Source organism: Heterocephalus glaber, unplaced genomic scaffold, assembly GCF_053883595.1.
Source record: "Heterocephalus glaber isolate CG9 unplaced genomic scaffold, H.glaber_assembly_v1.0 deba00001497, whole genome shotgun sequence".
Taxonomy (NCBI): domain Eukaryota; kingdom Metazoa; phylum Chordata; class Mammalia; order Rodentia; family Bathyergidae; genus Heterocephalus; species Heterocephalus glaber.
The window spans coordinates 8,764,566-8,789,732 of record NW_028258320.1 but is presented as its reverse complement, the minus strand read 5'-3'; the positions used below and the strand labels follow the sequence as shown (position 1 = coordinate 8,789,732).

General features: G+C 42.1%; 1 protein-coding gene and 1 pseudogene across 2 annotated transcripts in view; both read left to right on the top strand.

Annotated features, from left to right (window-relative positions):
* Positions 1-25,167, top strand: part of Ptchd4 (patched domain containing 4) — a 198,950-nt gene that overhangs the window by 113,046 nt on the left and 60,737 nt on the right. The window lies entirely within an intron of this gene.
* LOC101712014 (cohesin subunit SA-3 pseudogene) lies at positions 6,987-14,037 on the top strand (annotated as a pseudogene).

Here is a 25,167-nt window from a genome sequence, read left to right as displayed (position 1 = left end):
TATGTAAACAGCTCTTCATCATTGAGACCACAGCAGATGCGCATGGTGAACAGCCATGTTGGGTAATACAGTGGGCCACCCACAGCTGCAGTGTGTGCTAGAAGGAGACACTTGGGCCTAGGACAGAGAATAGTCCATAGTCTACCATCTGCAATGGCGACTTTTCTCCTGTGACTATTAGATAGGGCAGCATCGCAACACCAAAAATGTCCACCTTCCAGAAATGTTGGCCTACTGGGAATTAGTGTCTAGCTTCCCAAGACACTGATTTTAAGAAAATATCAGTCTGGGTTTTTATTCATATTTTTATTTTTATTTACCTTTTATCATAAATTTATTTTAATTAATACATTAAAACATAAAAACTGTGCATATCTATGGGATATTATGTGATGCTTTAATATATGTATGCATTGTGTTGTGTCTAAATCAGGGTAAACTTTACCAGCTTTTTGAAATACACAGTGCACTGTCGATTTCTGCAGTCACCCTGCACACCACAGCTTCTTACTCCTAAGTATAACTCAGTGCTCCCTGAGCAGATTTTCTTTATCTCTCCCTCTTCTTTCCTCTCCCAGTCCCTGGGAACCACAATGTCTATAAGATCAGCCTTTTATATATTGCACACCTGAGTGAGATCATGTGGTACTTGTCTTCCTATGCATGGTTGATTTCACTTAACATAGTAACCTCCAGATGCATGTCTTCTCAAATGACAAGACTCTGTGGTTTTTGGGGGCCGAGTTCTATTCCACTGTGCACCCATATCACCTTTTCTTTACCCACTCACCAGATGGTGGATGCTGGGTTTTTTCCACTTCTTGTCTACTGTGAACAGTGCTGCAACCATGGAAGTGCAGACATCTCTTCCACGTGCTGATTTCTTATGTATATTTTAATATTTTTGAAAATCATGGTGTGCTAAACTTGTATGAGTTCCTATCCTATATTTTGCAGCTATTAGATCATTAAAACACCTACCAACCCTATGAGGTGTGCACTGTTGCTATCATCACCTTATAGAAGAGCAAGATAAAGTCAAGTAACTTCTCCAAGGACAAACAGCCACGTGTTACATTCCAAGTACTCCCACTCATTCAACTCAAGAGTGCTTAGTGTCTTACCTCTTTGTGGCTCTGCCTCCCAACACACCAACCTATTCAACATGGTCCCCATAAGGAACCTCAGTCTCCCAATTCATCTCTTGCTGCCTAATCTAGATGCACCTGACAGTGTATATTACGGAGAAGAGGCATCTTATCTAGAATACACCTCATAGATGGGGAATTAAGAATGTCAAAACCACTAGAATGACTAAGGGATGAAGGATAAGAAATGTTTCCACACACTTCCAGAAAGTCGGAGATGCCAGCCTGCAGGATGTGCCCACAGTGCCCCACTACCTCTGTTCAAAGGGGCTTTTCCACCAGAGTACACAGCTCTGCTTCCTCTAGAAGAACACATGTATGTCACTTGCCTTTCTTCTCCCTCCCAGGAGTCTCGGCAGTGTCTGTCCTTGGTGGACTTAATCAGCAAGCCAGCCAGCAAGGATTCTGGAGAATGGATTCCCATGTGTAGCCTCATAAGGGAGAGAATAAACACACACAAAAAATGCCATGCTGACAGCAGTCAGGCTCACTGGAAGTCAAGAAGGAAGGTTTGTTCCAAAATTGTTGGCATTGTGGCCATGTCCTCACCAGATGATGAAAGGCCTGTGAGTTAGCCTTAGTGTCAGGGAGTCAATATTTATCACCAATCTGCTATAGGCCAGGGCTTGGAAAGATGCTACAGGAGCTATTAGCCTCACTGCAAGTTCCGTATTGCAATATTAACTTGACTATTAGCTTGGGGTGGCCAATTTCTCCCTCCTGAAATTGGACAGAGAATCATAGGATTCCTCATATTAAGCATGAGTGAAAAGAGAAGGGAAAGAAAAATAGTAACACGAAAGTTGGTTTTTCTCTTGGCTTAGTCTCTGGGTGACTCTGCTTTTAGGCCACATTTTTCAAAATGCTGTTTCGCAAATAAATAAGCATAGCAAAATAGCTGAGGAAAATGTCTATTTTACTAGCTTTTAAAGGGTTGTGGAAGCTAAGGCTTTAAGTATTTTTTGGTTTTAATTTTAGGCTCAGATGGAATACAGTGACCTAGAAAGCTTTGTGATGCAAAGTTTGAAAATATTCAGCTGAGTGACTCTGGGGAAGTCCCTTTGGAAATGGAGGGGGAAAGTCATTTGTTAAATTGCTTCTCTTTCTTTCTCTCTCCACATCTCCCATCTCCACTGCTCCCATGCAGATCCAAGTCAACACCGTCTTTCTTGGGATCCTTCAGGACGTTCCTAATAGTTTCCCTACACCTACCAATGCCGTATACAGTCCATTATGAAAAACCAGACAGAGTCCTCAGAAAACATCAGCATGTTTTGCTGTTCTTTGGCTCAAAACACAACAGTGGGTTCTGATTTTACCCAGAGGGAAGTCTGAGGTTCTCACAGAGGCCTTCATGATATTCTGTGACCTTGCCCCCTTGTCACTCTGACTTTTCTGAGACCAGTCTTGCTCACTCCTCCTCAATGGATTGGGGTCTCTTACTATTCTGGGAATCACTAGACTCACTACCTGGAGCCTTCCCCTCCCATATTTGCTCCACTTATTATCCTTCTCATCCTGCTGGAATGGAATCTGTAAAATAGCTTGAGTTGTTGGTTGCCAGATGTGTCCCAACAACTTAGAACAGTGCCTGGTGCATGACAATCTATTTTTAATGAATGAATGTCTGAGTAAACGAGTGACAAATTGTGTGCTTGTCCCTTGTGGGTACACCTTGACTGGAATTTAGGAGAAAAAAACATTGGGCTGTAACCCAAAAGACCGGGTCTGAAACTCTGGATTTGCCATTACTGTCTGTGGCTTTGGAAAAAATTACTTAAACTTTCTTGGCTTCAGAGTCTTTGTCTATCAAGGGAGAATCATCATGTCTATCTTATCAGAGGTTTTTGAAACTGTGTTGGAGGAAATATTTTTGAGAGTACAGAGTGTTTATAAACAGGGGAATGTGAAATTTAGTCTCCAAATAGAACATTTTTGAGAGTAGAAGAGGGTACTCTTAATAACTATGAATGTCCAGTGAAACCCAGGACAAAAGGTCACCCTATATGCACCAAGTCCTGTTGGAGGCACCTTCTAAGTATATATCTAGAACCTCACGATTCTCATTTCTTCCACCACCACTGTCTAGCCCCAGCCACTGTCTTCTGGCAGTGGTCAAGAACAGTAGCCTCCTTATTCCCTCTCTTGTTCCCTATGGCTCGTGATGGCCACCTCACCCTGAGTGTTGTCCTTAAATGACAATCATATCTAGTCATTTTTCTGCTTCAAATGATTATGGAGCTTTGTCTTTCACTCAGAGCAAGGTTTCAACTACTTAGCATGATGAATGAGGCCCATTACATCTCTGACCTTTTCTCCTCTGTCTTCCCCCAGTGGTTGCTCTACAAAAGTCCCTAGTTGTTCCCCCAATGACCTGCACAAGTTCCTATCTCAGGGCCTTTCTGCTTACTATTTTCTCTACCTGAAATACTTTCCCTTGCATATTCACATGTCTCGAGGTCTCTTGCTTCTCTGCTTACATGTCACCTCACCTCCCTATGTAATAAATGGCAAGTCCACCCTCTTAACGATGCCTCTATCACTCAGTACCCTCTTCACTTGCTGTGTTTGTTGCCTTTCCCCTGCAGCCTTTATCTTCACCTAACACTATATGATTTGCCTGTGCTCACTTGTTGGTCTCACCTATCAGAATGCAATATCAATGACAGCGAGAATGCATCCTTTTCTATTGCTATATCTCAGCATCTAAAACAATGTTCTATCGCTGACAATCTAAAAATTTGTTGAATGAAGAAAACTTGAAGGCATGACTCCATGGAGATGAGATACAAATGAACACGTTCAAGCAATAACCACCAAGCTAGGCCACACAGTGCACTGGTGCTGATGACTCCTCTCACCATGCTTTCTGAGGTCTGAGCCTCCCATGCTGTGCTCTGGTTGGTGAGGAGGGGAAGTGCAAGTCAGCCTTCCCACTGATGTAAACACAACCCGCCAGAAAGTGGTGCTACTACTGTGGAGCTCGTGCAGATGCCCAGGCAATGCAGCATGTTTCTGACAAAGACACCGACATAGCAAGTCCTCCTGATTCACCCTCATCAGGAAGGCAAATCTCTACATACAATTTAAATACACAAGTGGACAGATTGCATAGGGACCACATACTTCCTCAATGTTGATTTGATGGTTTATTTATTTAATCTAGAGCAGAATTGAAAATGAGCCATAAGGCTGTATGCAATATCCAAGAACAGCATAAGAAAAAATGACTTTATTCTATGACAAAACTCCTTCAAAAGATCTCATTTTTAAATCTGTGACTCTATCACATGAAAACAACTTACTAGACATGCAGTACTCACTCTAAACAACACCAAAGAAGTAATTAGATGAGATTTTTCAATTGGATTTATTTTTATTTGAACACAGATTTATTTAATTTTAGACAGAAGTGAGATAAAATATTTTAAATCTTAATTTAATAATACTGTGCATATCCAGTAATTTTAATGGTTTTATAAAGTCCCAAATATTTGAAAATTTATTGAAAATATTTCTTCTGAAAATTGACAGAGGTTTTATAGTCAAATATGAATGAAAATCTTCACCAAGAAATTAAGAAAACAGAATCAGAGTGTGTGAAGTGAGTAAATACATAAATTTACAGTTCTGTAGGGGGAGATTCACTGAAGAGCTGCCATTTCCATTCAATCCCAAACTCTTTATGAAGAAGGTGCAGTTTTAGAAGTTAAAAAAAGATATTTAAAAAGAAAGAAGTTTGAAAAATGAGCCAAATGTCATACTAGCCAAGTTTAACAGTTCATATGTGCTTTTGCAAATAAGTTGTATATGGGAACAAGAAGGAACTCTGGAGGGAGAAGTTCAGCACTTGAGCAGGAACTGGGATCCCTGTCAACTTTGACCTCCATTGCATGGGAGGGTGAGGAGCATGCTGGGTTCTAGTCCTCCATGTGAACTTCAGCAAGTAAGAGATGAAATTTCCATGAGAAATGTGTCCTCCTGATCCCAGAAGGAAAGAGACTTTTATCACCAAGGAAGGCAGAGAGAAATCTGCTTAAGTAACCATTAGACTGACAGCTCCCAGCGCACAGGAGGCTTCCAGGTCAATGTACCACAGCTCCCAGCGCAGAGGAGGCTTTTTGATCAGTGTTCCACAGCTCCCAGCACAGAGGAGGCTTCCGGGTAGGTGTGCCACAGCTCTGAGCACAGAAGAGGCTTCCAGGTCATCATGCCACAGCTCCCAGTGCAGAGTAGGAGGCTTCCAGCCCAACCTACCACCGGTCCCAGCACAGAGCAGCAAGCCATGTGGGCACCAGCAGCAACCTCCCCCCCTCCCCCATTGAAATGAGAAGACACATAAACAAGCCTCATAACCAGACTTCCAGATCACCTACAGCAACCTCAAAGGAAAACGAGATGGAACACTTTGATACTCAACCACCTGGACTCCCTGAACTAGCAACGAAAGAGGATCTGGAAAAAATGAAATCAGAAATAATTTCACACATAACAGCAGAGATTGTGCCCATAGTGCAAGACATGATTAATAAATCTAGAGAGGACACAGATAAAAAAATAGAGGGGCTGAGGAATATGATGGAATCCCAACATAGGAAACAAATGGAATCCATAAAACAGATGCAAACAGATTTCCAGGAGATTAAAAACACCATTGAAAGCTTACACAGCAGAATGAGCCAATGTGAGGACAGAATTTCAGATATAGAAGATAAGATTACAATTAGTGACCAGGAAAAGAAAAATTTCTTTAAAATAGTAAGGGACCATGAGAAATCAATCCAGCAGCTGCTAGATGATGCAAAGAAGAATAACATAAGACTGATTGGAGTCAATGAAGAAAGAGGACAGAGTGCAGATGACATAAAAAAACTGCTCACAGAAGTGATGGCAGAAAACTTCCCAAGCAGGGAAAAAGAATTTGACGTACAGATAAGTGAAGCATATAGGACTCCAACGAGCCTTGATCAAAAAAAATCTACACATAGGCATATAATTGTTAAGCTTCCAGAAACCCAACAGAAGAACAAAGCTCTACAAGCAGTTAGAGAAAAGAAACAAATCACAGACAGTTGGCAGCCCATGCCTCCATGCTCAAGTGACAGAACTGCATGCTTGAGGACTGCCTGCTACTCGAGACAGCTGGAGAAGCATGACTGGAGCATGGTGGGCACATGCTCACACACTCCCAAGTCTCACGAGAACTAACTTGAGCTGAACATTGGTCTTACGCTTGTGCATAGTGGGCCTCGTGCCTTCCGATGTTTTTCTAGACTGTTCTGCCACTGAAAAGGAAGTGATGGGTTCCTGTGCAGGAGTTGGATCAGCATGCCTACCTTAAAGTCCTCAAGGTCTTCCTCCCAGCTGCATAGCTCTTCCTCCCCAAGTAGTGTGACCTATTCACTACAAAGAACTGTGGGAGTTGCTCAGAAGGCCTTGTCAGCTTTTTCTAGTTCTATCAATCTACCCCATGAAGATATGGACTCAGAGCTGGCTTTTGAGGAGGCTAGTCCCTCTTTGTTGGGTGATGAAGGCAATGACATTGAAGACAGCCTGAGGCAGAATGTGAAGAAGAGAAGAGCAAGCTGACCACACAAAACAACCCCAGTGGCAAAACATCCAAAGAAGGGGTCCCAAATTATATGTCGAAAGGTCCAGAAAAAGTCAGAGCTACCAGCCTGTGATCTCTTTGCTGCTGTGAAAGCTGCCAAAAGTGATATGCAGTCTTTGGTGGATGAGTGGCTTGAAAGCTACAAGCAAGATGAGGACACCAGATTCCTAGAACTTGTTAACTTTTTCATTTGATCTTGTGGATGTAAAGGCACTGTGACCCCTGAGATGTTCAAGAAGATGTCCAACTCAGAGATTATCTGGCACCTGACAGAACAGTTTAATGAAGACTCAGGGGACTATCTCCTGACAGTATCGGGTCCATCCTGGAAGAAGTTCTAGGGCAGCTTTTGTGAGTTTGTGAAGATGTTGGTCTATCAGTGCCAGTACAGCCTCCTCTATGACAGCTTTCCTATGGATAACCTCATCTCTCTGCTCATTGGCCTTTTGGATTCCCAATTCCATGGCTTCTTTCACACTAGCACCCTGGCTGCCATGAAGCTGATGACTTCCTTGGTAAGAGTTGCCCTCCAATTGAGTCTGCACAAAGACAACAATCAGCATCAGTATGACTGAAAGAAACAAAGGACCAGGGCACAGATCACCTGAGAGGTTGGAGAGCATCCTAGAGAAACGAAAAGAGCTCCAAGAGCATCAAGAGGAGATTGAGAGGATGATGAACACCATCTTCAGGGGTGTCTTTGTCCATCGGTACAGGGACATCCTTCCTGAGATACATGCTATCTGCATTGAGGAGATTGGTTATTGGATGCAAAGCTACAGTACCTCTTTCCTTACTGACAGCTATTTAAAATATATTGGCTGGACCCTGCCTGATAAGCACTGGAATGTCCGTTTGACATGCCTGAAAGCTCTGCAAGGGCTATACAGCAACCGGGAGCTGACTGCTCACCTGGAGCAGTTCACCAGCCACTTCAAGGACCAGATGGTTTCCATGGTCGTGGACAGAGAGTACGATGTGGCAGTGGAGGCCATCAGGTTGCTGATCTTGATCCTGAAGAACATGGAAGGCATGCTGACCAGTGTGGACTGGGAGAGTGTCTACCCTGTTGTCTATGCTTCTCATCGCACCCTAGTGATGATCCTCCTACTGCTGCAGGGGAGTTTCTGTACTGGAAGCTCTTCCACCCTGAGTTCGAGATGAAAGCAGTTTGTGGCAGAGAGGAACACTGAAGTCTACACGCCCAGAGGACTTTCTTCCACCTTCTGCTGTACTTTTTTATAGAGTGAGCTCCATGACCATGCCATTTACTTAGTAGACAGCCTGTGGGATTGTGCAAGGCCTCATCTCAAGGACTGGGAGAGTCTCACAAGCCTGCTGCTGGAGAAGGACCAGAAGCTGAGTGACGTGCAGGAGAACACAGTGATAGAAATCCTTGTGTCCAGTGCCCGACAAGCTGTGGAGAGTCACCTGCCTGTGGGGCGGGTCAATGGGAGGAAGGGCCTATCTGCTAAAGAATGCAAGGTCCAAGCTGATGACAAGGTGAAGCTGACTGAGCATCTCATACGCCTGTTGCTTCAGCTCCTGGCCAAGTTCTCAGCTGATGCAGAGAAGGTTGCTCCCTTGCTCCAGCTCCTCAACTACTTTGACTTCAGCATCTACTGCACTGGGCTCTTGGAGAAGCACCTTGAGCTGCTCTTGCAGGAACTCCAAGAAGTGGTGGTGAAGCACACAGAGCCCCCAGTGCTTGAGGCTGGTGCACAAGCCCTCTATCTGCTCTGTAAGTCTGAGTTCACATTCTTCAGTCAGGTTGACTTTGCCCGCAGCCAACTAGTGGACTTGTTGACCAACCGCTTCCAGCAGAAGCTTGAGGAGCTGCTGCATCATCCTTCCTAGATGAGGATGAGGTATACAGTCTGACAGCTACTCTGAAATGTCTCTCTGACTTTTACAATGCTCATGATCTGACTTGCTGGGAGCTCTATGACCCGTGCTACTGTCTCCTCTGGAAGGCTGTGGACATGGGAGAGGTTCAACATCAGGTGATTCTACCAGCTTTGATTCTTGTCTATTTTTCCATCCTCTGGACACCAACCCACATTTCTGGGTCAGGTGGTTCCCAGAAGCAGTTGTTGAGTCTGAAGGGCAGAATGGTGGCCATCTGTGAACTCTGCCAGAACTACCTCTCTGATGTGGATCTACAGATTCAGGAGCAAGCTTTTGTTTTATTGAGCAATCTGCTTCTCATCTTCAGCCCTCAGATGAATGCAGGGGGATGAGATTTCCTTAGGCCCCTCATCTTTTTTCCAAAAGCTACTCTCCAATCTGAATTAGCCAGCTTCCTCATGGACCACGTCTTCCTTCAGTATGTAGACCTGGGCAGTGGTCAGACCCAGGATTATCACAAGCAGATAGAGCAGCTGCACCAGCAGCACCGCCTCCTTGCTGGGCTCTGCAAGCTGTTGCTCTATGGGGTACTGGAGCTGCATGCAGCCTCAGATGTTTTCAAACACTACAACAAGTTTTATAATGACTATGGTGACATTATCAGGGAAACACTGACTTGAGCAAGGCAGATTGACCGAAGCCATTGTTCCCAAATCCTGCTACTGAGTCTCAAGCAGCTATACACAGAACTGCTTCAGGAGCAGGGACTCCAAGGTCTAAGTGAATTGCCAGCATTCATGGAGATGAGGGACCTGGCCCAGAAGTTTGCCTTGAGCTTTGGACCCCAGCAACTGTACAAAGAAGGCATCAAGTTCTCGTTGTCTGAGCTTCCTCCATCTGCCTCCTCTGATGAACCCCCAAGTCTGGTATTCCTGGAGCTCCTTTCAGAGTTCTCTCCTGCCTTTTCCATCAAGACAAGCATCTGCTACTGTCCCACCTGGAAAAGTGTCTGCAGCATGTCCCCAAAATGCCTGGCTGTCCCTGGGGTCCAGTCACTACCTACAGCCACTTCCTCAACCCTGTAGAGAGCACAGCAGAGGCCAGCCCTCAGGGCCACTCCCGCTCCAAGAAGAGGCACATTGAAGGCCCCAGCAAGCATCAGGGAGCAGACCAAGAAGAAAACTTGCAGCTCAACAGTATCCCACCCACACCCACCCTCACTTCCACTGCTGTGAAGAATAAGCAGCCCCTGGGGATGTTGAGAGAATCCGAAGAAGAAGATGTCTTGGAATCAGAGTTCAGCCAAAGCCAGCTCCTCTCAGGTACCCAGAGGCTGAGGTTCTCAGGTGCACAGTATTTTCAGACTCCATGCAGCCCTTCAGGGCCTGGTCTGGACAACAAGCTGACCCAACTCAGCCTTATGGAAGAGGATGAAGATGAGCTAGAAAGTCTGGATGAATCAAGTGAAGAATGGCAGAATACAAAGAAGCAACCTGGTAGCCAATCTTCCCTCAGTGAACATGGACTGGACCTATTGGATATTACAGAGCTGAAGATAGAGGATTTCTGACCGGACCCTGTGCCCCCCCCACTTCACCATTCCCCACCTCAAGGACATGACCACTTGGAAAAGACAAAGAGGAGGAAGAAGCAAGATGAAGAGTTCCTTGAGGCCTCAGCTCTTGCCTCTGAGGAGGAGAGATGGCTTTGCCTTTCTAACCAACCATTCTCTCCAGAGGTGTAGAGAAACTGAGTGTCCCCGTCCTCCCTGATGTGCCATGGTGCTGACATCTGTTTTTCTGCTGTGTTTGGAGTGAGGTGGGGCTTTGCTTCCACGTTGGAGAAGGAGGACACCAGCTCCTTGAGTTAAATGAGCCCCTGGTTTCCTGTCTGTTTGGGACTTCTTCCCCAGTTTCCTCCAAGCCCAAGTGTTAGCTCAGTAAATGTGTTTGAATCAGCCAAAAAACAAACAAAAAAAATTAACAAATCACATACAAAGGAAAGTCCATCAGAATCACAGCAGATTTCTCAACACAAACCCTCAAGGCAAGAAGAGGTTGGAATGATGTATTTCAAGCCTGAAAGGAAAACAAACTCCAACCCAGATTGATGTACCCTGCAAAACTATCTTTCAAAATTGATGGTGAAATAAGATACTTTCATGACAAAGTGCACCTTAGGAGTTTCATGAATACCAAACCAGCACTCTAAAAATTTTTTTTAAATCCTAGGAAAAGATAAAGAGGATCACAACCTCAGGAAACCCAGAAGAATGAATCTGTTGGGCTCAACAAGAAATTAATGCAAAGGGAGAGAATCCAACAAAAAGAAAACGTCATGACACTGACAAGTCAATACCTATCAGTTATAACAATCAATGTTAATGGTTTCAATTCACCAATCAAAAGAAACAGACTGGCAGAATGGGTCAAGAAGCAAGATCCAACAATATGCTGCATACAAGAAACACACTTAATTCAAAAATAAACTCACAGACTGAAAGTTAAAAGGTGGAAAACAACACTCCATGCAACAAGAAACCAAAAAAAAGCAGGAGTAGCTATCCTCTTTGCAGATCAAGTAAATTTCAAACCAACACTGATTAAGAAAGACAAAGAAGGACACTACATCCTTGTAAAGGGAGCAATCCAAGAGGAAGAGATGACAATCATAGATATCTATGCACCAAACACTAGTGCGCCCAACTATATAAAACAAATACTAATGGACATGAAAAATCATATAAGCACTAATACAATAGTAGTGGGGGACCTCAATACCCCACTGTCACAAATAGAGAGGTCAACTATATATAAAACAATCAATGAAATACTAGAACTCAAACAAACTCTTGAACAAATGAACTTAACAGATGTTACAGAGTGTTCCACCCCACAAAATCAGAATACACATTCTTTTCAGCTGCACATGGATTGTTCTCCAAAATAGACCACATACTCACTCATAGAACATATTTAGGTAAGTGCAAAGGAATTGAAGTTATCCCTTGTATATTATCGGACCATAGTGCAATGAAATTGGAGAACAATAGCAAAAGAAACCACAAAAATTTCATAAAAACATGGAAATTAAACAAAACACTTCTGAATAATCAATGTGTCATAGAGGAATTTAAAGAAGAAATCAGACAGTTCCTTCAATTAAATGACAATGACAATACCACATATCGGAATCTATGGGACACGATGAAAGCAGTCTTATGAGGCAAATTCATAGCAGTGAATATTCATATTAGGAAAATAGAGCAACTTCAATTATACAACCTGATGCTGAACCTCAAGCTTCTAGAAAAAGAAGATCAGGACAAACCCAAAGCCCACAGAAAGGAGGAAACTGTAAAGATCAGGGCAGAAATCAATGCAATGGAGACTAAGAGAACACTACAAAAAAATCAATGAAGCCAAGAGTTGGTTCTTTGAAAGAATAAACAAATTGACAAACCCTTAGCCAACCTTATCAGAAAAAGGAAAGAAAAGGCCCAAATCCAAGCAATTAGGAATGAAAAGGATGAAATTACAACAGACCCACCAGAAATCCAGAGGACCATCAATACCTACTTCCAGAACCTATACACCAATAAGATGGACAACACAGAAGAAATGGACAGATTCCTAGATACATATAAATTACCAAAGTTGAATGAAGAAGACCTAAAAATTCTAAACAGCCCACTATCAATCAATGAAATTGAAAATGTAATTAAAAACTTACCAACAAAGAAGAGTCCAGGTCCTGATGGCTTCATTGCTGAATTCTACAAGACATTTAGAGAGGAAATACTGCCAATACTGTTTAAACTCTGTAATGAAATTGAAAGAGAAGCAAAACTCCCAAATTCATTGCTGGAAGCAAGCATCACCTTGATCCCCAAAGCAGAGAAAGACCAAACTGAAAAACAGAACTATAGGCCTATCTCACTAATGAACATAGATGCAAAAATCCTTAATAAGATACTGGCAAACAGAATGCAGAAGATCATCAAGAAGATCATACATCCTGCTCAAGTGGGATTCATCCCAGGGATGCAGGGATGGTTCAACATACACAAATCAATCAATGTAATACACTATATCAATAGAGCCAAGGACAAAAACCATATGATTATCTCCATAGATGCAGAAAAAGCATTTGACAAAATCCAACATGCATTTATGATGAAAACCCTACAAAAAAATGGAATAGATGGTCTCTACCTCAATCTGATAAAAGCCATCTATGAAAAACCAACAGCCAGGATCATACTAAATGGTCAAAAACTGAAATCCTTCACACTAAAATCAGGAACAAGACAAGGATGTCCACTATCACCACTCCTCTTCAATATAGTTTTGGAAACATTAGCCATGGCAATTAGACAAGAGAAAGAAATAAAAGGAATAAAAATAGGAAATGAAGAAGTCAAATTGTCATTATTTGCAGATGACATGAAACTCTATATAGAAGACCTCAAGAACTCCTCCAAAAGTCTTCTAGACTTAATAACCAAATTCAGTCAAGTACCTAGATACAAGGTCAACACACAAAAATCAATAGCTTTCCTCTATGCAAACAACAGACTCACTGAGAAAGAAATAGGGCAAATAATTCCTTTCACAATAGAATCCAAAAAACTGAAATACCTAGGAATCAACCTAATAAAAGAAATCAAAGACCTCTTTTCTGGAAACTATAGCACTTTGAAAAGAGAGATTGAAGATGATATCAGAAAATGGAAAGACATCCCTTGCTCATGGGTAGGAAGGATCAACATAGTGAAAATGGCCATACTTCCACAACTGCTATATAGATTCAATGCAATCCCAATTGAAATCCCAGAAGCATACTTCATGGACCTTGAGAAAACAATCTAAAAATTCATTTGGAACAAAAAGAGAGCCAGAATAGCAAAACCAATTCTAGGTAACAGAGACATGGCAGGGGCTATCACAATCCCCAACTTGAAACTATACTACAAAGCCACTGTGATAAAAACAGCGTGGGACTGGCAAAAAAAAGAAGACCTGAGGACCAGTGGAAAAGATTAGAAGATGCAGAAATAACACCAGACACACTCAGCCATCTCATCTTCGACATAGAAGCCAAACACCCTCACTGGAGGAAAGATAGACTCTTTAATAAATGGTGCTGGATAAATTGGGTCTCAACTTGCCAAAGACTAAAACTAGACCTATATCTCTCAGCATGCACTACACTAAAATCCAAATGGATTAAAGATCTAAATATTAAAACAGAAATGCTGAACCGGCTGGAGCAGAGGTTAGGTAGAACTCTTGAAGACATTGGGGTAGGAAAAGACTTTATGAACAAAACCTCAGTTGCCCGTGAACTAGCACAAACAATCAACAAGTGGGATCTCTTCTTACTAAAAAGCTTCTGCACAGCAAGAGAAACCACCAGCAGTGTGAAGAGACAACCCACAAAGTGGGAAAAAATTTTCACCAGTGCTCCCTCAGACAAAGGTCTACTATCTCGAATCTATAAAGAACTTAAAAAAAATCAGACCTCCCAAATTTAAAGACCCAATCCAAAAAAAGGGCATCTGAAATGAACAGACATTTCTCACACAAAGAAGTAGAAATGGCAAATAAACATATGAAAAAATGTTCAACATCACTGATCATTCGAGAGGTGCAGATGAAAACAACACTGAGATTCCACCTCACTCCAGAAAGAATGGCTGCTATCAAGAAATCAACCAATAACAAATGCTGGTGGGGCTGTGGGGAAAGAGGAACACTGCTCCACTGCTGATGGGAGTGTCAACTGGTGCAACCACTGTGGAAAACATATGGAGCTACCTCAAAGAACTAGGACTGGAAGTCCCATTTGACCCCGCTATTCCCCTGCTGGGTATCTTCCCCAAAGAATTGAATGAATCATACCACAGTGATACACGTGCACCCATCTTCATAGCAACACAATTTGCAATAGCTAAAACCTGGAAACAGCCCAAATGCCCATCACCTGGAGACTGGATAAAGAAGGTGTGTTTTTTTATAAAATGAAGTACAACTCAGCCATAAACAAACAAGAAATTAGAGACATTTATAGCTAAATGGATGCACATTGAGGTGATACTCTTAAGTGAAATAAATAGGACACACATGTGTAAATACTGAATAGTTTCTCTAGTGTGAGAAACTGAAAGTGTAAATAAGAACTAAAAGGTACAATAGATAATGTGAAATAGGAAGAAAAGGGGCAAAGGGGAAGGGGAATTGGGACGGGTAGGGGAAAGGAAAGAAAGGAATGGAATTAATATGAGAAAATGGAAAAAAGGAAACAAAGTCTTTGTAAAGAGGGAGGGGTGGAGGGGTTGAAGGGAGGGCAGGAGAAGGGGGAAAAAATAAGAACCAAGAGAGATTATGAAAAGGTGCAAATTTCCAATGATGAATGTCGTTATATCGTACACCTAAAATGTACCAATAAAAGGATATACAGAAAACAAAACAAAACAAAAAAATAAGTTGTATATATAAATACATGCACATGCCTGTAAATATGTATGTGTCCTACACATTTTATATGTATACACACATATATAGATATATAAACACACATGCACACATATGACTATAGTGACTAAATTTAGATCTGCAAACTGCGCTAGAAATCAAGCATTATATTAATTTTTTCTTCACTTAATACATCCAGAAATTTGCATCTCAGACTTCAGTGCAATAGTTTTATGAGGAATTTGGGGACATGGATGCACACATATATAATGTATACATAATGTTCTAAATTGTGAACAGATGATGACCTTGCTGTTCTACAAAGAAAGTATAAAGACAACATCTTATATGTTAAAGTGTAATAATCAAGTGAAACATCAGAAGTTAGTCATTTGACACTTTATAGGAAAAACTCATTTGTTTTGTAATGCATAGTAATCAGAAGAAATGGTTAGCAGTCCAAGAAAATAGCATAATCATCACTTAGATTTTTGGTGTTTAAAATGGAAAGGAAATGCTATTATTGTTGTCAGTGTAGATAAAGCATCTTTCTATCATACATGAAGATCAGTCTAAAAAAAAATAAATAGTACTGATAATTTTTACATGGCACTCACTTAGAAATTTTCCTGGACTAAAATGATTTCAGCCAAGCTCTCTCTGATGCATAGACTCCAGGCCCTTGAAGATCTATATATTTCTTAGTAGACCCAAAACTCTTTCCTGAGGAAAAAGTGGATTCCTCACAAGAATACCTAGAACAACATCTAAGAATAAGAGTAATTTGTTTTCATGCTCATTCTTAAAAATGCATGTGAAGTTATTCACAGCACTGGGGGAGCTGGGGCCGGCGGGGGATGAGCCCTATTTACCACGTGTGCAGCTGGGCTGCTGAATTCTCACTGGCAGCATCCACCCAGGCTTCCCCTTCCTTGATGAACCGAACAGATGGTCCCTGCTTTAGTCCACCGTTTAGAATCTCTGCAGGTTGGGTTCCTGTCAAAAGTATAATCTCAAACTCTCATCTCCTGACCATGACCAAAGTGCAGCAGCAAGAAATGTTTATTATGTGTGGCCTCAATAGCCTTTCTTCTAGATCATCTACACTTTCTTCCTTTGATCGATAATAAAGAAAACTACCCGAGTGCACTATTCCAAGCCATCACTATACCCACTAATTCAATCATCATAATAAACCTCTGAAGTGGATAATACTGTCACTCCCACTTCATAGATCCAGCCAGAGAGAGAAGGTAATTTGTTCAATGGTGTACAGCCAGGAAGTGGCAGTGCTGGGCTCCAACCTCAGGCCGTTTGTCTGCAGAGCCCATGTCTTTTGCCTCACCCTGGGGCACACAGCCAGCCTGTGCTCCTGCCAGGATACCTGGGCCCTGAACACTGCCTCTCCCTAGCTTTGCTGTGGCATTGAGCCACCTGTTGCACTTTGGACCATCCTAAGAAATAACCTTCTGAAACTCACCGTAGCATTTACTGAAAAGCACTGCTCTGAACTTAGGTCACTAGCTCAGCCTGTGCACCCCCAAGGGAAAGAAATTTCCTCAGATGTCAGAAACAAACAAAAAAGTGGCACTTTTGCCCTGGACTTGAACTGGAGCTCTGTGTTTGCTCCATTTCATCAGATTTTAGAAGAATTTTGCTGGGTCAGTTTAGCAGAAATCGCACACCCTTGACATCTAATCGAATTCCTTATGCTCTACCCCTGATATCTTAACACCATGACCTGTCATCAGTGAGATTCCTGCCAAGTCAGTTTAGCTGGAATCCTCTTTACCCTGGGAGGTCCTCTGAGTGATTTTCCATTCATTGAACCCCCAACTTGCTCCTTTGCTATAAATTCGTACTTTTCCTTGCTGCATTTAGAGTTGAGTCCAGTCCTTCTTCCCCAACTTTGGCAAAGCCCCACTGCAGTGGTCCCCATACCCAGCATGATATCCTAAGCGTATGCCTACCACACTGTATCAAGTGTTACTGAATTTTTTTTAACTCTTCTTTGTATTTTGTGGACTGATTACAAATTATTCAGCCTTATTTCTCTACATTTATCTTCTTGTTCCACAATTTGTGCCAAGTGAAATAACTTCCAATAGTGTCCATTTTTAAAGCAAGCATGAAACAAGCATGAAGCGTAACTATTACTAATAGATCCAGCAAAAATGGAAATGTTAGTTGATTTAAGAAGGCATGATTTACTATAAAGTGTGTTAAAATGTAACAGTGTTATTCCAGTGGGTGTAAAAATGTTATAGTGTTTGTGTGAAGGGTCAGCAAGCTGCAAGTAAGGGCTCACTATTGTATATTCTGCTGAGCTCATGACCACCCTGCTCCCTTCTCTAGTAGAGTGCAGGGACTTCCGGCTTGTGTTCAAACACCGAAGAGAAATGGGGGAATCTGAGAGTGGAACCCTATCTGGCCGGTGAAGGAATGGAGCATGCAAGGCTGTAAGAGTAGGAAAGAGCTTTGGAAACCAGGAGATGAAAGAAAGAGATGAAATTCTGGTTTCCAACTTATAATTGATAATAAACAAAACAATCCTGGAACAAAATATCTGCTATGGACTCTATTGGAGTCAACAGAATGTTATAATTGAAGAGAGATGTCTCTAAAATGCCTCTCTCAGCACCCAGAATCATAATATTGGAGATTTGTTTGGGCAAAACACTCTTAGAAGGGAGGAGAGGGCCTATCACATGATTAATGTAGATAACCGCTGCATGTAGTCAGCCTCCTAATGCCTTGCTGAGACTAGCTGAGGGGATCAGAGTGTTGATGGAAGATAGGAGAACAAAAGCAACAGTTTTTGAGCATTTTTGAACAGTTTATCAACATTTTCCTCCCCGCAGAGGAAGTGACTAGGCTCAGTGGCTGCTTAGGGCAGGATCCAGGATGAGCGAAACATACAGGGCACAGTCTGATCATAGTGAGCTTGAGGTGCCTTTGGGAAACCTGGGCAAAGCCACTGCAGTTATCATTTGATCGCACCAGATAAAGGCTCCAAAGAAGGTCTGAAAATAGGTTTAGAAATGTTCAGTGGAAGGGTGTGCAGTCATGGGGTAAAAGAAATCATCCAAGAGTAGAAGTCCATTTGGTGACAAGAGAAAGGAAACTACACAAATCCCTGGAGGTAGGGATGGAGAAAGGGGATGGAAAAGACAGCTAGGAGGGCCGGGGATTTAGCTCAGTGGTTCTGCCTCTTGCCTTGCAAGTGCAAGGTCCCTAGTTCGATCCCCCATACAGAAAGAAAGAAAGAAAGAAAGAAAGAAAGAAAGAAAGAAAGAAAGAAAGAAAGAAAGAAAGAAAGAAAAGGCAGCTAGGGTAGCATGGTCAGAGAGAGAAGAGACTTGGAAAAAGAAGGAGGACTGGAGAGAGGGAGAGGAGAAAAGGAGGGGAGGAGGAGGAAGAAATCAGGCAAGAGGTAGAATGGAAACCAAAGCCTAGTGTGCTCAGCAATGACCTGATTCATTCCAACTAGAGCTGGGATACAACATAACTATTTCTCCCTCTTTCTCTCCCCATAATTATGTGTATATATAAAATATTATAGTATCATATATTTTAATAATATGTAACATAATTATCACATACTATCTATAGTAAGAGGTAGCAGTGCTATGCTGGGTGAAAGGTGAAGTTCACCTTTGGGTTTTGTGGCATTGGTGGGATTCTAGGCATCCAGTGTGTCCCCAGGAGCTCTTCTGTCCCTAGGTCCCTTCACTTTGGACCTCAATTTCTGTACCAAGAGAATCAAAATGATACTGGCTGCTTCTCCCTCCCTGGAACTTTGGGAGGATTTATGACACCCTATTTAGGAAAATCCCTGGCCCCTAAGAGATCGTTATGATTATCCTACTATTGCTTTGCCATCGTTATGCTAATGATACCTTTCATCAGACTGAAGCCAAAGGAAAAATATCTGTTATGTTTATGCAAAGAATACAGTCTAAACTCTCCTTGGACTCTGGCAACGTCTGCAGGCACAATGGTACGACCAACAGCCCCCAAGAGCAGGAACAGGAAGGCAGCCAGGGTGAGACTGGATGGGCTTAGACGTGGGCACAGCCCCGCTGAGTGCTCGTGGTGACAGGAAATGCTAAGCAGGACACTGCCAGCCCCTCACTCAGGACAACAGGAGTCAATTAATGGTCCTCTGGGAAGGTTGCTATCTTACATAAAGTCAGTGTCAAGTAAATCAAAATATTCTTCATAAATTAACTGGAGTAAAGCTGCTACCATTTCCAGTAGCCTGACAAACATTCCATGATTCAGGTCAGCTGTCTGCCCTGCTCAGTCAAAAGGAAATAAGAAGCCTCTAGGGCAGCATCACCAGATACTCAAAGCACTCTCACTCCCACTCGTGTTCTTTTTGCAGGCCCTGGTTTCCAGCAGCTTCAGCATTCCTCCTTGGTGGACACCACCATGCCCAATTCCTTCCCCAGGGTTCCTTCCCAGTCTCCACACTGGAGGGCTTGGGAATCCCACTGACCAACCCAATTAATTTTAGACTAAAATCAGTATAAAACAATGATATTTCAGGTTCAATGTAAAGCCCATTATAAAATCTCTTTCTCTGTAACACACACACACACACACACACACACACAAACACACTTAAAGCTATTTTCTCTAGGGACAGGGATTTAGCTCAGCCCGCACAGTGCCTGTCTGGCAAGTCCTAGGTCCTGAGTCTAATGCCTGGTACAAAAAAAAAAGAAGAAAGTTATTTTCCCTCCCTAGGTAACAGCAAAGAGGTCTTGGATGGTTGGAGGGTAGAAGCAGCCCCTGAAATCAGAGGAGACTCCTAGGAGATGAAAGGAAACTGGATGGAGAATTTATGGGTGATGGAAGTAGTCAGTCTAGAGGTCAAAGTCTATAATTTGCCTGCACATAAAGCATGTGGTACCTTCCTGGGAGTCCAGTCCAGCCTTACTCAGCTGAGGAAAACTCTGCTTAAAAACTGGCTAGGGAGCAAAGAAGAGCTGATTCTGTCACCTGAAACCCACTCTATTAGAGCCCAGTCCTGCCTGGTCCAGAGCTCTGTGGCACGCCTCCCCCAGGATCCCTTCCCCCTGCACCTGGCTGAGCTGACCTCTGCTCCCTTCTGTCCACTTTCCATCTGTGGTTCTGAATGTTTTTAATCTTGTAGAGTTAACACAGGAACTACCATCCTCATGACATCCACATTTCATATCTACCCACTGGAAATAAGTTGATGAGAGGACTACATGTATAAAGTCCTGTATTGTCTTGCTGGATAGGAGTACTATAAAAAAATGACCCCTTAGTATGTTTACTGAACAGTTCTGTCTGGCTCTGTGGGAGGCCCAAAATAGATAAAAGCCAGGGTTCTTTCCTTAAGAAATTTAATTTTAGGACAGTTGCTCAGTCCAGTACCCATGACACAGTTAATAAATAATATTGGCTCGTCATCTTTATGCCATTAAATAGAAAAAGGAAGATGAATGTCATTATCCCAGGAAAAAAAGAAATTGCATTTGCAATTCATGTAGATGATGCAATTCAGAACAGAACGTGTCCTGAGTTAGCCAAATAATCATTGCTCTAAGTCTCTGAATGTTTAACTATTTTTAAACAGGGACAGAAAAAAACACAGAAACTCATATCTGGATTCAATTCTATATGAGTTTTCTAGTGGCAAATACTCCCCCACAAATAGCTAAAAGGGACATTAGCGAATATAATGCACACTTCATGAGTACACTAATTAATTTATGATGCTGGTATTCATAATATGAAAGCAGAAAAATCCCCAAGACCTCCCCTAGTAACATGCAGTTGGGGATGCTCTTAACTGGGGCAGTTGAGAGCTGATACAGAACTCTCTCTTGAAGTAACCATTTGGGGGAGTTCTGGTTCCATCTAACGGTGAAGGCTCCACTTTTAATTTCTTCTAAACATGTTTTCTTTAGTGGATATCATGAATGCCGAGAATGTGTACCTGGGAATACACAGGAAATATGAAAGTCTTGTTCACAGAGGTGGCCAAGATTTGTTGTGAGGATTGATGTTGTAGAGACGAAAAAGATCTTTGGAGAAATTCTACTTTAAAATCTATATCTCTTTTACAGACTTTATCTATAATCCCAAATACCTAGGCACAAAGCAAAATTTTCATCCAAGTACCTGAATAATTTAGAATGGATCTTTGGAATTATTTACTACAGTTCGATGTTAAGATGTAACATACTGTGCCATGTCTTATATACCTGCAATTTTTACCCTTTTGAAGGCTTTACATTTGCCCAAATATATTTTCCTTTTCTCTTTGTTTTTCATCTACTTTAGAAAATTCATATTACTTTCTGACAGCTGGTTTAAGGCCACTGACTCAGCTTCCATGACACATCATAGAGGATAGTGAAGATGGCCAAAACAAGTCTGTTATTAAGTCTGAGTATCTTTAGACTCTATGCATTTATCTTACAAAAAGCAAGTCTAACAAGCTGTAGAAAAGCTGCAAATTCTTTATTCTACAAGAGCAGAATGAGAGTCCCAGCTTCCTTTGTCTCTGACTCATCTGTAAGGCACTCCCTCCAGGGGAAATGGGAAGGGGGTGCATTCAACTGGCAACCAACACTTAACAGTGAACAGGACTATCATGGTGATTTTGGCAGGCGTGTGGTGATTTCACACTCTGAATGTCCACAAATCATCTGTAAAACAGCATCAGAGCATGCGAGACCCCCCACACACACACCTGGTCAGGCAGTGATTCAAACTCCTCACAGCAGCCCAGAGCTCCTCTCTGGAAATTCATGGGATCTATGCACATATCCGGTGTTAGAGTGCCATAAACCAAAAACCAGTGGTGACTTGTCAGCATTTACAACTTTTTACCTCCTGCAAGATGAAAGGGCTGAAATTATGTTTTCTTCAAAGTAGGAGGGAACACAAAGTGCTTGGAAGGATCAAGGAGGAAGAATCATAATGAAGTGCGACAGAAGCACCATCTGGGTTAATCATATACCTTCCCCTTTATGATCTTATTAAATATAAATATAAAAAATTTGATCTTGAATGATCTTTCACATTTTTTAAAAGTCAATCATTTTAACTTCTGTTAAATCTTCTTGTGTTTAAATCATTAGCTCAAATGAACATTTTCATTTTGGTATACAAATTGTCTTCTCTGTATGGATTATTTGCTTGCATTGCTACTTTTTCAATGTACTATTTATGAGACACATATTGCAAATCAAGATGCTTATATAACGTTTGACAGGAATCTACACTAAAATTGTCTAGTTATTAAGTATTAGATTCTAATTAATGATTTTAGTAAGAGCTTCATTCTAAATGCATCTCCATTTAGAGCTCTACTATTTAAAAATGTTCCCCATTCCCCAGATGTAACTGGCTTCAGCTCAAATCTTTTTTTCATTTTGAAATGTCTACAATAATATCAGAAACTCATGAATAATTATGTTACTTCATTTCTCAAGCACTACTATAATAGGTTTCTTATTTTATTGGTATATTGCTCATTAATTACTCATTCAAGATTAAAAATACATTCATTGATTATCACCTTCAGCAAGTACTCCCTTAGTCACTAAGAGGACAAAGATGTTTAAGACATGCTCCTTGTCCTCACAGACTCACAATGAAGGAGAATAAGAACTATGAGAATTGTTATATAGTAGGATAGATGCAATAATGTGATATACAATTATATGTAACAGCATGTAGCCATAACAAAGATGGAAAAGATCAATTCTTCATGATCGCAAGGACACAAGTAGGAAATATCGTTCAGGATAAATTCTTGCAAGGAAAGATGTTAATGATAGGCCAGTTACCCACTGATATCAAATCAATGAAGACCAAAGAAAATGCTAAAAGTAACTTCAGGCCTTTTCTTTCCTTAGTTGTTTAGAGAGACCTTTTTTGGAATGTCATCCCCAGCCCTAAGTCCCTACCTTCACATCAACTCTAATTCGGCATTATTTTAGGCCTTTTGATTCCATTCTCACCAACTTTCCTATTTATAGAAATAATTGTCAGTGCCAGTTATAGAAACTATTTCTTGCTAAACTTGGAATGGAAATCTTTCATTCATCTTAGATAAGGAAAATGCCTTTCAAAATTATTTGGATAAGGTTTCTTTAGGGCCATAGGAACGGTTCTTTAAAGTGCAGCCACCTGGAAATCTTCAAGCACGTGTGTGCCTGGGAAAAGTAATATTCTAGAAGAGCAGAGTCCCCAAATGAGGGGAATGTTCTGCACATTGTTAAGATGAAGAATGAGAGATTTAAAATGCCACCTTTTCATCTAAGTGGATTGAGACTTATACCAAGGATGAAGATGAAATCTACCAAATTTTTACATAATTGTTGGGCATTTCATCTCAGTATATATGAAATGAAAACCCATACCAATAAATTTTCATTTCTGCCCAAATAAAAGGCTCCCAGAAAAGCAAAGAGCATCACTGGGGACAGCGGGACCCAAAGGCAGCAGACTGGCTGGGAATAATGTGGCCACTTCAGCTCCTGCATGGGTGCTGGAGAAGCTTTCTGCCCGGTGACAGCACAACTCTGCCCCACTCCTGGCCCTGGCACCATAAGAGGAAGCAACCCACGCCTTCAGCCACCTGGGGCCCCCTTACATGGGCCTTCTTACCTGGGCGGGCAGGTATCAGGTGGCGCCAGACACAGTACCAAGGTGGGCTTGGCCACTAATTAGGGTGTTCTGGGTCAGCACAGTCAGCCCCTCCCAGAGATAATGGAGAGTGTGCAGCCTTGGCCTGACATGAGGACCAGGCCAGGAGCTGTGCTGGCCTCGTGGGGGGACTCACCACAGGATGCCCCCAAAATGAGCTCAAGGAGCAGAAATTGAAGAGTTCCCTAACAAGGTAGATTTTAATCAAAGAATAACAATCTTCAGGGTTAGTGGCAGACCTTGTCCAGCCTTAAATACATGACTTTAACATGCATGACCATCATGCAAATGATCTTACATACATGCCCTTCACAGTTTATCCTAAGGTGTGCAACCTTATGTGTATAACCTTAAGGATTACTTGTGTAATGCTTGGATGTGTAGCCCTAATGTGCATAGCTCCTATGTATGCATTCCTTTTGTGTATAACCTGATATGCATAACTTTACCTACATAGTCCTTACATGCATAATCTTATGTGCATAACCCTAAAGTATGTAGCCCTAACACTCATAGTTCTTATGTGCAAAGCCCCAGTGTATGTGAGCCTTACATGTTGACCTTACATGCTGACTTTTGTGTACTTCACACAGGTCACCTTGTGTCCCAGCCTCTGCCTGTGTACCCTGTGTTTGTGTCAATATACTGTAATCATTTCCCAGAAGTGGTCAGTGTGGAGCTGAGGCCCAGCACAGGTCTGCATTCCCACTGTGCTCTCCTGCCACCTGGAGTGTTACACCGTTTACTCCAGGAGATAGAAACGTAGAGCTACAAAACATGAGCGCCAGGCACAAGTTCCTCCAGGCACCACTACGATGTCCAAGTGGCCATGACCCTGTGGCCAGGCCAGCCCCAGCCTGACCTGAGCAGCTCCAGCTGTGCACACTCTATGGCCTGAGTCATGGAAGACCAGACACAGCTGCTGAGAAACAAAGGCATGTGTCTGGTGTTGACCCAATAAGTTTTGTCCAAAAGTGGTCCTATCCTATTAGAATAATGTACTGCATCTCTGTAAGTTTTTTGGAGAAAAGAAAAAAACGTGTGTATGTACCACGTGTCAACCTAGGAATCTTCAGTTTCTTTCTTTGCCCTGCATTCTGCATTTGTAATAGGAGGTGAGACTGTCTGTCCTTCACATGCCCTTGGTTACAAGGTGGTTGAGCCGAGCACCTGTGGACACAGCAGGGGGAAATGAAGAGGAGCTTCACTTGCAGTACTTCCAAAGGCCTTCCTGCCAGCGAGGGATAAACCTGTAACCTCAGCCAGACCTGGGCTCATTAGTGAAGGAAGCTCTATAATCCATCCCTGGAAATGGATCTTAGCTCGGCTGAAGATTGATGAGATAAGGAACTCATGTGTCACTGGGAGCAAGTTAGCAAATGAGCCT